Genomic DNA, 18816 nt, shown 5'->3' with positions numbered 1-18816 from the left:
GCAGTCCCTGTCTAGGCTAAAGACCGTGGAAAACTAAACTATGCAGATAAACGGACTATCGGAAAGTGCTACGCAACTCTGCTGCAGACCCTGACGAAAACGCAGGAACTGTGTCTAATAATACGCAGATATTCAAAAACCTAACTACCGAAGCTCTCACAGGCAGAAAATCTGCTACAGTTCAAGTCAGTTCTCGATTCTCTAGATCTCTTACAGGAAGATTTAAAAGGTAGTTCTGGCAATGGCACTGGTCAATCAGCGACAGCCAAGAACACCCGTAACTATGGTGGTAAAAAACAGCATGCAACTGCGTAAGTAGGCTGTTTAAGTTTCTATGTTGGTAACGCCACGTAGTGCTCTTATGTAAATAGGCTGTTTAAGTTTTTATGTTGGTAACGCCACGTAGCGCTCTGTATGAAAATCACTGACTGTGCTGCGTGGAGTCTGTGGCTGGTTAGCATTGTTGAAATATTCGCTATTGTAGTGTTGTGCAGCTGGATGAGAACAGCGCGTAGCGTTGCGCAGTTGGAGGTGAGACGCCAGCGGTGGTGGATGTGGGGAGAGAGATCGCAGAATTTTGGGGGTGGACGATCTGGACGTGTGTCCATCAGAAAAAGTAAATTTGTAATACTGTATATCATGAACTGATGACTTTTGAATGTTATGAAGGTGAATACATTGTTTGTTCTCTATCAAAATCTTCCATTTGCTAACTATGCCTATCAGTAGTTAGTGCCTTCAGTAGTTAGAATCTTTTATTTAGCTGGCAGTATTAGCGCTCGCTGTACTGCAGTAGTTCAAGTAACGAAGATTTTTGTGAGGTAAGTGATTCATGAAAGGTATGGGTTATTGTTAGTCAGGGCCATTCTTTTGTAGGGATTATTGAAAGTCAGATTGCGTTGCGCTAAAAATATTGTGTGTCAGTTTAGTGTTGATCGGAATAAGTAAAGAGCGAAATGTGAGTTCAGTTCTGCGCAGCTGTTTGAAAATCAAATAACATAGACGTTTTCCAGCACAGTAAAATTTATAAAATTTTCCTAACCGGATGTTTCAACTGCACGGCGGATCTGCAAACGTAGGCAGAGCGCCGAACCAAAATAACACTCTCTACTAAACAAAAGGAGGGAAAACGAAAAAAGCCCCAGTAATGCATGGAGACGACACTGAATGCACAACACGGCGCAGCCTCATGTAAGCAATGCAAATGTAGGAGGTAGTTAGAGGCCTAATCTGGGTGGCAACATTAACTGGCTGCAACGTGGAAACCGCAATTGGTCGCCACTACACCAGTGTATTAGTCGTGCCTATATCCACGCTCGACCGGCTCAGAGCGTGTGAACAAACTGGACGTGGCCGTACCCAGCCCCCTGGTACATGCTGCGCGGTGGAGTGAGCGCAGTAGATGTGATGCCACCATAAACATTCTGCAGTACAATGAAGTTTTACACTGTTGTAATGAATTATATAACTACACTGAGGTATTTAAGAAACAATTGAAAGAGGCAGTACAAGCCACTGTTCATGCGACACTGGAAGGAATTTCCACTATTGTTATCGTCAACACTGGTGCTATGATAAATGTTATGGCCAGTAACTTTTATGCCGGAATCGAGATGTTTACCTTTTATGCCGATGGGAGAACTCCAGGATTTTGGGTGCTATTGGCGTGCAATCACAAAAAACGAAATGGCAGATGCAAGCTGAATTAAATTTAGGAAACAGAGCAATGAAATGCACGTTTCTAATAACGACGGGATTATATCTTCGAGCTGTGTAATCGGTTTAGAGTTTATTTGTGAGAGGAACAGTCTGACTGACCTCTCTCGCTTCAAGGGGATGTTGGTCGTCAAAGGCGAGGAAATCATTGTAGATCTGTTAAAAACAAGAGCACCGCTTAACAGCTACTGCCAGGGTATCTGATTAAATATAGTACAGAAAAAAATGCTGTATACTGACTACACACATTCTCTCTGTTTTACTGATATGAAAGTACGCGCTAATGAAATGTGCGTGGACTCCAGCACAATGCGCGTTCGTAACGAGGTAGCACAATTGCAGTGCCTCAGTGCAGTAGAGCAACCCGAACTGGCTGATTTGTTGACGAAACACATTTATTTCTCTTCTGACAAGCACAGAAGCATCTAGAGTTACTAATACCACGAGGAGGTAATTACAAATAAAATCTGCTGTCCATTTTCTTGCCCCATCCCACCAATGAAGCACCAAAATATAAACGTGTTTATAAGAAAAATGTGCAGTGGAGGATGAAAAAATTAAAGGATTATACCTACACAAAGTATTTAAAACACTATGACAGTAAAGACAAAATTTGAAATTTCTTTTCCTTATTTTACCCAGCACGATGTTAAACGTTTGCAGCTATATTGCTTTACCGTAACAAGTATCGAACCTTCATAGTCTACAATACTTCTGCATGTAATGATTTTGATTACTAATGATGAGCAAAAGGAAAAAAACGTAGATACACGAATATATACTAGTTATCATAAAAAACAGGAAGATATTCTTTATACTGAAGAATATCTTTTTGTGTTCGTGATAACTATTAGATTTTAGTGTATCTAACCTTTTTCCCTTGCTTCAATACAAAGGTTTAATGTACGAAGTCTTACTTCAGTGGAGAGTATTGCTTAAATGTACCCAATGAACTAATTTATCTCGTAAATAAGTAGATGAATAGTCCAGTCGCTGTATATTACAGTTGTTTTTCTTATGTATCCTAGTATAAGATGTGATTTAGCATTTTAGTGGAGGAAGGATAATGCACTATCTGCAAGAATTGACATTCCTTGATGTCAAAAGAACCCCTGCTTCAGTAATATGATTTATTATATAATGATGAATTGCGATTTTAAGATGTTTACATAATGATGACAACATTAATATGGTGTAAGCTTATTAGCTGGGGTGTGAAATCAGAGATCAATTAACTGGGTAGCCAAACGGTGATATTAGAGGACAAACTTAATTGTTATCAAACCTATGGCATAGTAAAGCGGGACAAATGAAGGAAGCAATCTTAATGACATAATAAATAAATACAGGAAACTCTAAATAAAACTGTGCGTAACCTATATATTGAAATAAGAAAAGGGAAATTTCTCACGAAGCTTGTAAGCCGTTATTTTTTAGATTTTATTGTCATGTAAATGAAAAATCATATGTGTGTAATCATATGGGCTATGATGGTTTTCTGTGAACCTAAGGATCGGATGACAAATTTCACGTAGGGCAGGCACACATTCTGAATCAATAGTTTCTGGTGTCATCTCTTTGGTATCAATTTATGTTCATTATCCCGTGATACTGAAACTTGTTTTTATTTCAAGGGTTGTGCTACTAGACGATAATTTGATATAAATATATAAATATGAGTACGTTCACATTTAAAGCAAGAAATTTAAAAATAAAAGACGATAATATGGAGATCAGTACGTATATATCAGGGCCTTGGTCACATACGTAAGTAATGAGAATGACTATACAGAAACTAACGTTAAACCAATAAGTGTAAAATGGTTATGAAAATTTTAATGTTATTGTAAATGGAAATGAAAAAGTCCGATCGATTGGTGACATAAATTACAAAGAGCCCAAAAACACGGAATAAGTAGAACGTGAGTTGTATGTGAAGACAAGAGAAATATGTCACAGTGTGCATGACAGTAAGCGTGAAGTATTCATATTAACACACGTGGAACAATTGTGGACGCTCATGTGAATGACAGTCGCAAGTGATGTATGTATCGCGACACGGCGAACCGGAAGGAATATGTGAAGTGAAGTGGTCACTTACCTTCTGTCTGGAATAGTCGAGTGTAGAGCCCATCCAATTGCAAATGCTGCAAAGGATGAACTCTTCAAGTGAAATAAAGCATTTCTCAGCTCACAATGAAGTCACTTCAGAGGCATAAATACTGCTCACACGAGGGGCACACGAGTGGCAACACTGAGCAACGGGGAGCACTGCTAACGACGTCGACAGTACGGTCCTCAGCTACAGTCCATTGTCACTTAAAATACAAGCTCATAAACATTACAGTTATGACCTAGCTAAGAACTGTTATTAAAACCTACCATACAACGACCCTTTAAAAAGTGCTTTTGTCGGTGATGACAAAAGGTACAGACACTGATTTATAAGGGAAGTAACACCTCGCGATAACTAAGAAAGAATTACGTACCTGGGGAACCGATACTGCCCTACTGCTGTTGCATGTAACCAGCACTGAAGAGCTCTTTCAGCCTGGTGGAGAAGATCAACAGAGCAATGCAGCCAGCGACAGGACGCGGCGCTACAGCACTGACGAATGTCACGGCAGTCCACCTATCCATGGCGCTCATCACACAGGAACGATCTGAAATTTACAACACGAAACTTAGATAGCAAAAATTTGTTCTACAAATGATGGTGGCTATGCAGGTAAAAACTGAAAGCGTGATTACATAATATAGTCAACTTGATACATAAAAACAAGAGCAAAAAGTATAAAAACATAGAACGACAACTACTGAATTTATTAAAAACAACAGACATGAACTCCGAAATGTAACAGAATATGATAATACACCATGAAAATATAAACTGGAAGCAATGTATGATGTTTCACGAAATGAATACTTAAAGCATTCTTTGCCTTTAACTAACAGAGAAATTATTATGTATTATTTGACATTTTGTGTAACTGTATTATTTGTTGAAAAATTTTTTAGACAGATATTATGGGTAACAATGGGGTCTGAAGGTTCAGATTTGGATTTGACAGTCCGTTTTCCCTGATCACGCCCTTAAGGGTGAAGAAAGTAAATATTTGCTGGGGCCACAGCTAGTACAGTTTCAAAGTTCTTACTACAGCAAATAAACTCTCGGATGTACTGCACCCAAGTCATTTCTGCTAAATTGTGAAATAGCGCGCAGTCATAATAAACTTTAGCAACAAAACAGAAGAGATATGCCCCATAGCTATTTAATTAATTTTAACTTAATACTGGAAGAGAGGTGTCTTCGGTTCGTTAACTACCAGAATTCAGGGAGCAGTGAAACATATATTGTAAAATACTAATTATTTTTTACTTTTTTAGTCTTATGATGACATAATTACTCTGTACGAGAACTACGTAACGGGAAAGGAGTGCAGTATAATCTATATAAGAGCTAATACTGGGTGTAACCACAGGGAGTGTCAAGGAAAACTTCTTTTTCCTTCAGAAACAAAAGTTTGGAAGTGAGGGCTTTTCCTCCTTGTAATTCATTTGTGTTGTCACATGAGAAGCGATCAGAGGTATGCATCGGGTACTCTGTGTAATTTCTAATTATTATTGAATAACTGTCCTATTGTGTTACATTTCTCAGCAATGGTTTGTAGAATCTCTTAAAAACGATATATTAAAATTGTTTTATGAGTTTCACGTTACAGGTCAATGTATCCCAACTGTACATTCAATGTTAGAGAGCAAAACGGACGATAGCTTTTCGCATGGCATCGGTTAAGTGTTACATACATATAAAGGCAAATCACTGCACTCTACATAAAGGAAGTCCGATTCTGTATTTATTACCAATTTATATACTAAGATAGTATCTGTTCTTTCTAACATTTCCGTGGTATTAATTACGGTACTTTTCACAGACAGTGCTTTGAAACAAGTCTGATACATCAAGAGGAAAAGAAACTCGGGATGGCATTGAAGGTGAAAAAACGTAATACAATAGCTGGAGATTTTTTAACATGTGCTACGGCAGTAACCGCATCATGTCATCGCATTTGTGACGTATCTCTCCTGTCACTAACCGTTCCTAACGCATTGCATGTCTTTTTTTTTTACAAGTTTTCTTTCACTTCTTACATTGCCACTAATGGAGTATACGTTACATTATGCACCAATAATAACTTTCCTTTGAAAAATCACACAGAACACTTACAATGAAGATTAGTCTTTTTAAGAAAATTTTTTATGTTACTTAGTGTACTGAACTAAAACACTTCGTTGAAAGCTTGAACTTAAAGGATGCTTGGGAAGTCATTCGTGGGAAAGTATTTGTCCAGTACGTATGCACAACTCCCAGCCCCCAGATCTGCGCAGCAGAATTGATGGACTTCATATTTCGATGATATTATGAATTAAATTTGTGAAAAATTGATGCAGTTCCCTTATACAATGAAGAGCCAAAGCAACTGGTACATCTGCCTAATATCGTGTAGGGCTCCCGCGAGTACGCAGAAGTGCCACAAAACGACCTGACATGGACTCGGCTGAAGTCTGAAGTAGTGTTCGAGGGAATTGACACCATGAATCCCGCAGGTTTGCCCTTAAATCCATAAGAGTACGAGGAGGTGGAGTTCTCTTCTGAACAGCACGTTGCGAAGCATCCCAGATATGCTCAATAATTTTCATGTCTGGGGAATTTGGTGGGCACTTGAAGTGTTTAAACTAAGAAGAGCGTTCCTGGAGTCACTCTACTGCAATTCTGGATTTTTGGGGTGTCGGATTGTCCTGTTGGAGTTTCCCTAGTCCTACAATGGACATGATGGGATGCAGATGATCAAACAGGATGCTTACGTAAGTGTGTCCTGTTAGAGTCGTGTCTAGACGTATCAGGAGTCCCACAACACTCCAGCTGCACATGCCCCACATCATTACCGACCGTCTTGAAAAATACCTTCCTGGCATGCAGGGTCCATTATTTCATGAGGTTGTCTGCGTACCTGTATACATCCATCCACTCGATACAATTTGAAACGAGACTCCTCCAACCAGACAACATATTTCCAGTCATCGAGAGTTCAATGTCGGTGTTGACGGGCCCAGGTGAGTCGTAAAGCTTTGTGTCATGGAGTCATCATGGTTACACGAGTGGGCCTTAGGGTCCGAGAGCCCATGGTCCGAGAGCCCATGTCGATGATTTTCGTTGAAGGTTTCACACTTTGGCACTTGTTGATTGCCCAGGACTGAAATATGCAGCAATTTGCGGAGGGGTAGACTTCTGTCACGTTGAACGCTTCTCTTCAGTCGTAGTTTTTCTTGTTCTTGCAGGTTCTTTTTCCGGCCGCAGCGATGCGGGAGATTTGATGTTTTACCCAATTCCTGATATTCTCGGTACACGTGTGAAATCGCTTCGTCAGAGATGCTGTATCCCATCACTCGTACGCCCACCGTAGCACCACCTTCAGACTCTCTTAAATCTTGATAACCTACCACTGTAGCAGCAGTAACCGACCTAATAACTGCGGCTGACACTAGTTGTCTTATACCGCCGTTGCCGACGCAGCGCCCCATTCTGCCTGTTTATATATCTCTGTATATCTACACGCATATCTATGTCAGTTTCTTTGGCGCCTAGGTGTACTTTCCGAGCATTCCAGTGCGTTGACTTGGAAAATTTCGTGGCAGAACTAACCCACCAATTTAGGAATCATTGTACTCTAAATGCCCTCTTTTTACAAAAAAAGTCAGTTAGAAGATCTGTTGAAAGAAGCTTGCGGAATATGCTTGCTTCGCATGAAGGTATGATGGACTGCTGGAACAGCGCGAAGCCAAATTGAGAAAGATCTTTCTGCTATACTGCGCACGAAGGGATAGAGAGTTTACTAAAGGTAAAGAAAGATAATGGATCAAAATAAAATCTGAAGCCGAAACTCTATCCGAAGATGAAGCAACGTTTCAACATCACTTATTGAAGCAAGAAGTCGAAGAATTCTTATTGTGGGAATCCGAGCTAAAATGACGTCGTACTTAGGTTGCAGAAGGAGATAAAGAATAAGGTTTATGACTATTCTGAAGAACCCTTTACTAAGAAAATCATGTTTGTGAATAATCTCTTTAGGTTTTCCTCGAAGTTATAGCGTCACAGCTTTCGGTAGATGACGATAAAAGAATGCGTTCGGAAGTCTGCGATGAGGTATTACACGAGACTGTGAACAACTAACCGCCAAAGGAGTCCCCAAGATCTGACGTTTTGCCAATAGAGTTATATGAACGTTATTGGACACTAGACGTTTAGGCAGAAAGTCGTAGCGCATTCCTGTAATCCAAGTTAGCAGGAGGCAGTTGTGTGGATAAGCAATTTAAAAATAAAAAAGTAAGGAAGAAACTGACTAATGCTGCGAGCGAGGTTACTCAAGCGATGAAAATACCAACCAAATTTAAAGACCGCAAAACTGCACTACTACCAAAAAAATAAAATTAACAAACACTTAAATAACTTCCAGTCTTTTGTCTGCTTTGTCCTCGTTACACGACATATGCTAGTATTACAAACCAGAAAATTTCCTCCTTCGCAACAAAATCGTAAGTCAACATCAAAACTGTGCTGCAGGTAGAACTACATTTCAAAACTTCGGAACATTATTTCAGTAAAGTCCGTGACTAATATAAGACTTGCTATGCTCTTCTTAGATTTTTATAAGGCTCTTGATGTAGTGAACCATTCATATCTGTGACAGATGATGCAAAAAACTGATTTCCTTGAGTAATCTTTATCCATGTTTAAAAACATTGAAACAGGAATAAGAGCAAAAATTGCTGTAAATGCCAAACAGTGAAGTAGTTACAAATAACACTGTTACTCAGGTAATTCCTGTTTCCATGCTATTATTCGGAGTTTGGCCAGACCCCTTTCTCCGAAATGACTATGCCAATTAGAGAGGCAAAGATACCACCACTTTTTTTTGGTCATCAGTCTACTGACTGGTTTGATGCGGCCCGCCACGAATTCCTTTCCTGTGCTAACCTCTTCATCTCAGAGTAGCACTTGCAACCTACGTCCTCAGTTATTTGCTTGACGCATTCCAATCTCTGTCTTCCTCTACAGTTTTTGCCCTCTACAGCTCCCTCTAGTACCATGGAAGTCATTCCCTCATGTCTTACCAGATGTCCTATCATCCTGTCCCTTCTCCTTATCAGTGTTTTCCACATATTCCTTTCCTCTCCGATTCTGCATAGAACCTCCTCATTCCTTACCTTATGAGTCCACCTAATTTTCAACATTCGTCTATAGCACCACATCTCAAATGCTTCGATTCTATTCTGTTCCGGTTTTCCCACAGTCCATGTTTCACTACCATACAATGCTGTACTCCAGACGTACATCCTCAGAAATTTCTTCCTCAAATTAAGGCCGGTATTTGATATTAGTAGACTTCTCTTGGCTAGAAATGCCTTTTTGCCATAGCGAGTCTGCTTTTGTTGTCATCCTTGCTCCGTCCGTCATTGGTTATTTTACTGCCTAGGTAGCAGAATTCCTTAACTTCATTGACTTCGTGACCATCAATCCTGATGTTAAGTTTCTCGCTGTTCTCATTTCTAATACTTCTCATTACCTTCGTCTTTCTCCGATTTACTCTCAAACCATACTGTGTACTCATTACACTGTTCATTCCGTTCAGCAGATCATTTAATACTTCTTCACTTTCACTCAGGATAGCAATGTCATCAGCGAATCGTATCATTGATATCCTTTCACCCTGTATTTTAATTCCACTCCTGAACCTTTCTTTTATTTCCATCATTGCTTCCTCGATGTACAGATTGAAGAGTAGGGGCGAAAGTCTACAGCCTTGTCTTACACCCTTCTTAATACGAGCACTTCGTTCTTGATCGTCCACTCTTATTATTCCCTTTTGGTTGTTGTACATATTGTATATGACCCGTCTCTCCCTATAGCTTACCCCTACTTTTTTCAGAATCTCGAACAGCTTGCACCATTTTTATTGTCGAACGCTTTTTCCAGGTCGACAAATCCTATGAAAGTGTCTTGATTTTTCTTTAGCCTTGCTTCCATATTAGCCGTAACGTCAGAATTGCCTCTCTCGTCCCTTTACTTTTCCTAAAGCCAAACTGATCATCACCTAGCGCATTCTCAATTTTCTTTTCCACTCTTCTGTATATTATTCTTTTAAGCAGCTTCGATGCATGAGCTGTTAAGGTGATTGTGCGATAATTCTCGCACTTGTCAGCTCTTGCCGTCTTCGGAATTGTGTGGATGATGCTTTTCCGAAAGTCAGATGGTATATCGCCAGACTCATATATTCTACACACCAACGTGAATAGTGGTTTTGTTGCCACTTCCCCCAATGATTTTAGAAATTCTGATGGAATGTTATCTATCCCTTCTGCCTTATTTGACCGTAAGTCCTCCAAAGCTCTTTTAAATTCCGATTCTAATACTGGATCCCCTATCTCATCTAAATCGATTCCTATTTCTTCTTCTATCACATCAGACAAATCTTCACCCTCAGAGAGGCTTTCAATGTATTCTTCCCACCTATCTGCTATCTCCTCCGCATTTAACAGTGGAATTCACGTTGCACTCTTAATGTCACCACCGTTGCTTTTAATGTCACCAAAGGTTGTTTTGACTTTCCTGTATGCTGAGTCTGTCCTTCCGACAATCATATCTTTTTCGATGTCTTCACATTTTTCCTGCAGCCATTTCGTCTTAATTACTATTAAAAACAGTCTTGATCACGATTTATTTTATAAGGTGACCGATTTCGACCACTACTATGGTCATCTTCAGACCTACAAGATGTATACAAAGCACTAATTAGAGGGCTGCATGCATTAATGAAAATACATAGAGTTATACGGCTATAAAGCTATAAAACGTTGAATTACCATTGAGTGGGAACCCCTTTCTGTTGGAGAATCACAACTGGAGAAACCAGTGCACGTCTTACTTTATATAATGGAGGCTCCACCCACTTCTGACTGCATGATGTCATTTTAACCAATGAGTTATAAGTCGAATTACAATTTAAAATTTCTTAGTTAAAAGAACATTGTCAAGAATTAGAAATAAATATACATTAAACTTAGCTTATTTAACAGCTATTGTCAATTAAAAAGCGTTAAATATATTTAAAAATGTAGGAAAATGAACTTCAGTTTGGCAGTACATGGGTTGCCCTCTCGTGGCCTGTCAGTGAACCATTTGGAACCACTGGTTGCTATGGTGAAGTTAGACGCCGTTGCAAAGATGAAGGAGCAAGCTTTTTCCACTGAAGTTGTTGTAGAGTCGATAGTTGAACTAGTGGTTGCCATGGTGAGGACAAACGCCAATGCAAAGATGTGGCAGCAGGCTTCTTTCCAATGAAGTTGTTGCGAAGTGGAATGGAAAAGACTGTGGCGTCAGACGATGTATTATTGAGCAGCAACTTGTCTTTATTGAAACGAAAAGAGTAAGCTACAATAATCTGTAGCTGATATATATAACTCATGCTGCACAAATACGCTACGAAGTAGTTGACCGTATATATGAAATATTATCTATGAAGTTAGTATGTAGATTACAAGTGCCATTTTTTTTTTTTTTTTATAAGGCATTGCTATTCCTCAAGTTACATACCAGTCATATAAGCAAATAAAATTGAAAGAAATTAAAATTATAAAATTATTAAATTATGAGCCATTGTCAATAATAAAATAAAACGATTTGAATTAGCAGTTTAAAAGCATAAAAGCAATAATTCTAAAACAGATAGTCAATCATAAAATAATGTTTGGTAAAATACAATTACAATGTAAAGATAAAATATTTGCTAAAAGTCTTAATAATTTGAAAGACCTTTTTTTAAAACAAATACAGAAGAGTAGATATTCTAAAGCAGATCATCGAAAAGCTCAAAGAAATGTTTGTCTTTGAACTGAAATTGTTCGTTTAAAACAGATAATGGATTACTTTTGTGAAGTGAAAAAATTTCAATTTCTTCCAAGGTATTTAGCAGTGGTCCTTTCGGCACAGTATGTAATATTTTCAAATTGCTAGAAATGCAACCCTCAGAATGATTGTATTCATTTCTAATTCTTGACAATGTTCTTTTAACTAAGAAATTTTAAATTGTAATTCGACTTATAACTCATTGGTTAATAATGACATCATGCAGTCAGAAGTGGGTGGAGCCTCCATTATATAAAGTAAGACGTGCACTGGTTTCTCCAGTTGTGATTCTCCAACAGAAAGGGGTTCCCACTCAATGGTAATTCAACGTTTTATAGCTTTATAGCCGTACAACTCTATGTACTTTCATTAATGCATGTAGCCCTCTAATTAGTGCTTTGTATACATCTTGTAGGTCTGAAGATGACCACAGTAGTGGTCGAAACCGGTCACCTTATAAAATAAATCGTGATCAAGACTGTTTTTAATAGTAATTATTTACAAGACATTGATCACTGCTGTTCCCATAATGCATTCAAAAGCATTTCGTCTTAGCTTCCCTGCACTTCCTATTTATTTCATTCCTCAGCGACTTGTATTTCTGTATTCCTGATTTTCCCGGAACATCTTTGTACTTCCTCCTTTCATCAATCAACTGAAGTATTTCTTCTGTTACCCATGGTTTCTTCGTAGCTACCTTCTTTGTACGTATGTTTTCCTTCCCAACTTCTGCGATGGCCCTTTTTAGAGATGTCCATTCCTCTTCAACTGTATTGTCTACTGCGCTATTCTTTATTGCTGCATCCATAACGTTAGAGAACTTCTAACGTATCTCGTCATTCCTTAGTACTTCCGTATCCCACTTCTTTGCGTATTGATTCTTCCTGACTAATGTCTTGAACTTCAGCCTACTCTTCATCACTACTATATTGTGATCTGAGTCTATATCTGCTCCTGGGTACGCCTTACAATCCAGTATCTGATTTCGGAATCTCTGTCTGATCATGTTGTAATCTAATTGAAATCTTCCCCGTATCTCCCGGCCTTTTCCAAGTATACCTCCTCCTCTTGTGATTCTTGAACAGGGTATTCGCTATTACTAGCTGAAATTTGTTACACAACTCAATTAGTCTTTCTCCTCCTTCATTCCTTGTCCCAAGCCCATATTCTCCTGTAACCTTTTCTTCTACTCCTTCCCCTACAACTGCATTCCAGTCGCCCATGACTATTAAATTTTCGTCCCCCTTTACATACTGCATTACTCTTTCAATATCCTCATACACTTTCTCTATCTGTTCCTCTTCAGCTTGCGACGTCGGCATGTATACCTGAACTATCGTTGTCGGTGTTGGACTGCTGTCGATTCTGATTAGAACAACCCGGTCACTGAACTGTTCACAGTAACACACCCTCTGCCCTACCTTCCTATTCATAATGAATCCTACACCTGTAATACCATTTTCTGCTGCTGTTGATATTACCCGATACTCATCTGACCAGAAATCCTTGTCTTCCTTCCACTTCACTTCACGGACCCCTACTGTATCTAGATTGAGCCTTTGCATTTCCCTACTAACATTACCACCACTAACATGTCATAAAACAGAGCCCATGCTGATGATGTAGGAGTCATGATACGAAACGGCAACGAAGTAATCATGCTAGGAACAAACTTTCACACTGAAAGGCGCGCTTCTGGAGGTAACACAAATGGAAACAAAAGAACAATTTTAAATTTAAAAGCTTCCACAACGTTAACGTAGACTGCATAAAATTAGTCAAATAACACAAAACACTTAGGACAACCGTAACAGCGTGCACGAAGGAAATGACAGTTAAGAATTGGAAAGAAAATATAAGGAACCATAATACAAAATTTGCCACGTATCAAGAGTCAGGTTCAAAGGACAAAGTACAAAGTACATAAATTTATTGATATTCCCCACAATTCATTATACTGAAAAATTTTTTCCCATAGCAAAAACAATGGAAAAATAAGGTAACAAATTACAAACTTCTGTGGAAAGAAGAGGCATTGGGAGCAAACGTCAAAGTAGCCTCTCTAGATTATAAAAATGAAGTATCAACAAACGAGTTATCTACGATCTTCCTTTTAAGAACAATGAATATGATACAGGGATGCCATATATCATTACAGGTAAACGCTTGGATTTACGAAACCCCAAAGTGGGGCCCCCCTCATTCCGGCAAGGTTGTTTCGAGTACTCTACAGAAGTTTCGCTCGTAAGCCCTTACGCATCCTCTATATAGTCCCGATCACTCCTCATGCAATTTCCTTATTTTCGGAGTCCTGAAGAAAGACTTCGTGGCCGTTGATTTCCTTCGGAAGAAGAGGTGCACGGCTGGGAACAGTCATGGTTCCGTAGGCAACTGCAAACTTTTTCCGTTAAGGCATTAACCGACATGTCTCACAGTGGGATAAAACGTACGACGTATTTAGAGCTATGGCAATTAATCTAAAGTTTTCCACCTGCCTTGTTTCCGTCTGACTGCCTTTTATCAATACATGAAGGAGGCTAGGAGAATATTTTTGCTAGAAAGAGTTGTTAGCATCCCACTTAGAAAATGAACAGACATCATTTAGTTCCAACATGACTAACGTAGAGGAATCACGGTGAAACTTCAACGGGTTGTAAACCGCACTCTGGAGTTGTATGAGCCGAGTAAGTGGATTTGGGATGGAAAACACCCACCTTGGTTTAATATACACTCATCAAAACAAGGTTGCATCGCCTCAGTTCCGAGCGTTCCGGAACCTGTACAGAAAATTGGAATAGAAATCAACTTAAACATCATGTAGAGTAACATAATGTTGAATACATATATATATATATATATATATATATATATATATATATATATATATATGTGTGTGTGTGTGTGTGTGTGTGTGTGTGTGTGTGTGTGTGTGTGTGTGTGCCAGTGTGTATCTGTGTGTGTGCGTGTGTATCTATTTAAAATTTAGCATTGCTTTACTTTATTCCGTATATTAGTGATGTAACCGCGACTTAATATTTTACTTCATAATCAGTTGTTTGACATGCACTCACTGATGTACTTACTTAATAATTATGTAACTTTCTGGAATCACTGGCATTTTTGTTTGGTCATACATTACTATTAAGAGTTAAACACAACTAAATTTTAACTTTCGGCACACGACTGAAGCTAAAAAACTCGGTTATTTTAGCCCTCAACATCTTCACTGACAGTGTGATTTTTTGTAACGGCATTTATTCATGCTCATGATCACTACTTGTGAGCATTTACTGTTTCCACTATTTGTGTGATCAGGTACTCACTGATTTATCTGGCTAACGTCGGTGCAACCTTGTGTAACTTTCCTCATCTGTTCGTTTATTGAACATATTTGTAGCAAGTTCAACACAGCTCTATTTTAATTACCAACTTCAGTTATTCTTAAATCTTTTAGGTGTTCAAAGCTAACACACTGCTTTCGTTCTGTAGTCACTTTCATCCTGTATGGTCATAATTACTGGTTCCGTAATACTACTTCGGAATCGATTGCAGAACAAGTCGGTCACGGCTTTAGGAACTTAATGACCACACAACGGTGTGTAGTCACTCAAAATTTCTCGTTACCACTGTAAATAACTATATCAAGTTTAACACACATGTAATTTTATTGAAGACATACGAAGGAAAAAACAATTTGTTTGCTCTTTTACAGGTTCAGTAACAATTCGTCTCTATTAACTACCTTATTCAGGCAGAACAAGTCGGTCACGGCTTTAGGAACTTAATGACCACACAACGGTGTGTAGTCACTCAAAATTTCTCGTTACCACTGTAAATAACTATATCAAGTTTAACACACATGTAATTTTATTGAAGACATACGAAGGAAAAAACAATTTGGTTGCTCTTTTACAGGTTCAGTAACAATTCGTCTCTATTAACTACCTTATTCACGAGTTACTATCGTTCTGTGACATTGCGGTTACTGTTTATGCTAAATTTTACATAGTTACTTTGTAACTGCATTTTATAATTATTCTCTTAGTGTCACTCCCGTCGAATGGGGAAGCTGTTATGTACAAGTGTTGTCGCCTGTCCCCTTGCTATTGTCATTAACTGTTTCTTTTTAAATTTTCATTTCTACCTATTTTCAAGTGCGTTGAGTAATAGAGTAGTGGCTTTGTACGCTTTAATATCTGTTCTTTACTTTATGCTTTATTATTGCTTGTAACGATAATTATCGCCCCCATCTATTATTGCACTCCATAGATCCCATGCTTTATGTTTCGACATTTACATTCTCGTGGAGCAGCCTTGTCTGGCCAGTCTGCTGATCACAGCAGGCCATGTCTGCTCGCCATACCAACTCCAGGCACTTGGCAGAACTCTTTCTGGATTTAGTCTTTCACAATACATACGATTTCAGGACCATTTATATCACCACCACAGCACAACTGTGCGAATATCAGTATAAGACCGTTGGAACCAGGATTTTCTTATTTTATTTGTTAAGATGCTATAGCTTTATCTCAATTTCTTGTATTGTGTAATGACAGGCAATCTGAAAACTTTCTAAGAACGAAACAGATAACAGCACAATAGGTCTGTAATAATACGCTCATATGGTTTTCACTGATCATTAAAATTAGAAAGGATCTCAGTTCTAAGAAATATTGATAACATTGCTATCCACAGTGAATGTGAAGAAGTGTTGAATGGAATGAACAGTGTAATGCGTATAGAATGTGGATTGATAGTAAACCGAAGAAAGACGAAAATAATGAGTAGTACCAGAAATGAGACCCACAGAGTGGGCCAGATAAAGGAACTCTGATACCTAGCTATCAACACGTACAGACCAACGAGGGCATAAAACGCAGATTACTACACGGAAAAAGCGATTTCTTGGACTAGTGCGCCAGTCAAGCATCAGCCTTAATCAGAGTAAGACATTTGTGAGAGTGTACATTTGGAGCACAGCATTTTATAGAAGTGAATCATGGACTGTCGGAAAACCACAAAAGAAAAGAATCAAAGTGTTGAGGTCTGCTTGTAACGTGCGCGTGGGGCACACGATACTCATTAAAGCCTGTACTGTAGTAAGTGAGGGGGTTCACCTTACGAGACGGCATTTTTGTATATATATTGACCGCGTGTACCTGAATGGTGACAAATCAGACTTACACCCACTCTGTAATAACAATGGTACGTCAAATAAGTCCGAAATACAACTACACGTCAGGACGGACAAAAAGCAACACAGAAGACACTACCAATTTGTTAATAATACGGTCGCCAGCATAATTAGGCATTAACTGAGTTTCTTCTCTGTACAAGTTGATGTATGTTCATGCAAAACAACACGTAATAACACTGCATAATATAGTAAATTTTAGAACCAGAAAATCTACTAAACTGATAGTTTCACGTTCTGTACTAATATGGAAAAAACCATAAATACATAACACTACACTATAATGTATACTACAAAACTTCGTACTGTCTATTGATCAGATTAAAATCGGGCATAGGTTACCCTAGAAATAGCACTTTAGAGTCACACATACAATGTCAATTTTGATAAAGATAAAACACTGATAAATTTTTGCTATTATATTGACTTTAACTTTTGCTGGTCAAATCAATTTAGAACACTTCAGAATTCTCATGAATAAAAAAAAGGGGGGGGGGGGAAACCCTGAAACTGTTATGATCACAGTATTAAAAAAAAATTGATTACTGAATTCATTATGCGCTCAAGATTTCCAGTATATGAGTTACTACCCTTTTTAACTTATTTTCTGCTTATTTGAATACCTTTTTATCTGTCTCGAAATAATTAAACTTCATTACTAAATCAATATTAAAGTTATCTTCCAACTTTGTCAGACCTTCGTTGTTCATTTACTGGTTCATTAACAAAACAGTTCTTTAAACACCATTCTAACATAGTTAGGTCTGCAAGTAATTATTATTAACACAAAATTTAATGTTTCATTTCGGGACACTCGGATTGCACAACATTTGGAAAGGACCCTATCTAGGTTAGTTGTGAGGATAGTTAAATGATAGGAAAGTTCTGGTAAAATTTAGGTTTTTATTGCGTAAGTCATTCTCTGGTCCATGCGAATACAGTACTAAAAGTTTCAACCTGCTTGTATCGATGCGGCAGTTGGCAGGCGGCGAGATGGCGAGGCACAGAGCACACATACAACCACAGCTATGGCTCTTGACGTATCGGCACTTTAATTCTTCTTAGTGTCGCAATACTTTTCCGTTTAGTCCTATGGAATTTTGCCATGCTGTATGGGCGTTGGAACGGCATACCCGAGGGTCAATGAAACTTCATCTTCCAGGAGAGCCTCCTCGCTCCAGAAAGTGTTGCTCATACCAATGCCAAACTCCAACTACAACTGCTGAGCCCGTTGTGCCCTGCAGTGCCCGCGTGCATTTTACCATGCTCGCCTGCCATCCACCTTTTACCGCTCCCCTTCAGACAGGGTATTCACCCGAGGTTTTGCATTCTACATATCCTAACACATTGCCCACGTATGGACCAGACGCACAGTTACAATTTCAAACATGTTACAACAGTTTCCACATGTGTTATCTTTCAATTCTATTACAATATTGCTTGACATTTGACATAAACATTAATATTAACATTGAAATTTGTTTACAGTTTTCTTAACACAATGACATGAAACAAAAAAAGAAAAAAGAAATGAAATCAGAACATCGATTACACTAATTTATCGAAAAATCAGATAGAAAAAAAATTTACTTATATGTACAATAGTACAGCGTTGTTGTTGTTACACATGCCCCTGTTTCCAGTAAATTTCACTAAGTGGGAATTTGATCGGAACACTAAACTTGATATTTATATAGGGGTTCTGAATCTTTGCGTGAATGTGCCATCATAAATGTTTATACCACAAACTGCCTTTCACTCACATTATATAGGTCTATACTTTTTAATATATCAAGAACATTTACCTATCGTTTGCTTAAGTGCCTTTGGCACAGTCCAACCTCCTATCAGAACATGATTTAAAAAGCAAATTACTTATTAATAAATTTCTCAGAAAGATAAATTCAAAAGCTGAAACACAAACACTTAACTACAAAGCATA

Source organism: Schistocerca serialis, chromosome 4 (assembly GCF_023864345.2).
Source record: "Schistocerca serialis cubense isolate TAMUIC-IGC-003099 chromosome 4, iqSchSeri2.2, whole genome shotgun sequence".
Taxonomy (NCBI): Eukaryota; Metazoa; Arthropoda; class Insecta; order Orthoptera; family Acrididae; genus Schistocerca; species Schistocerca serialis.
Note: the sequence above shows the minus strand (reverse complement) of the source record.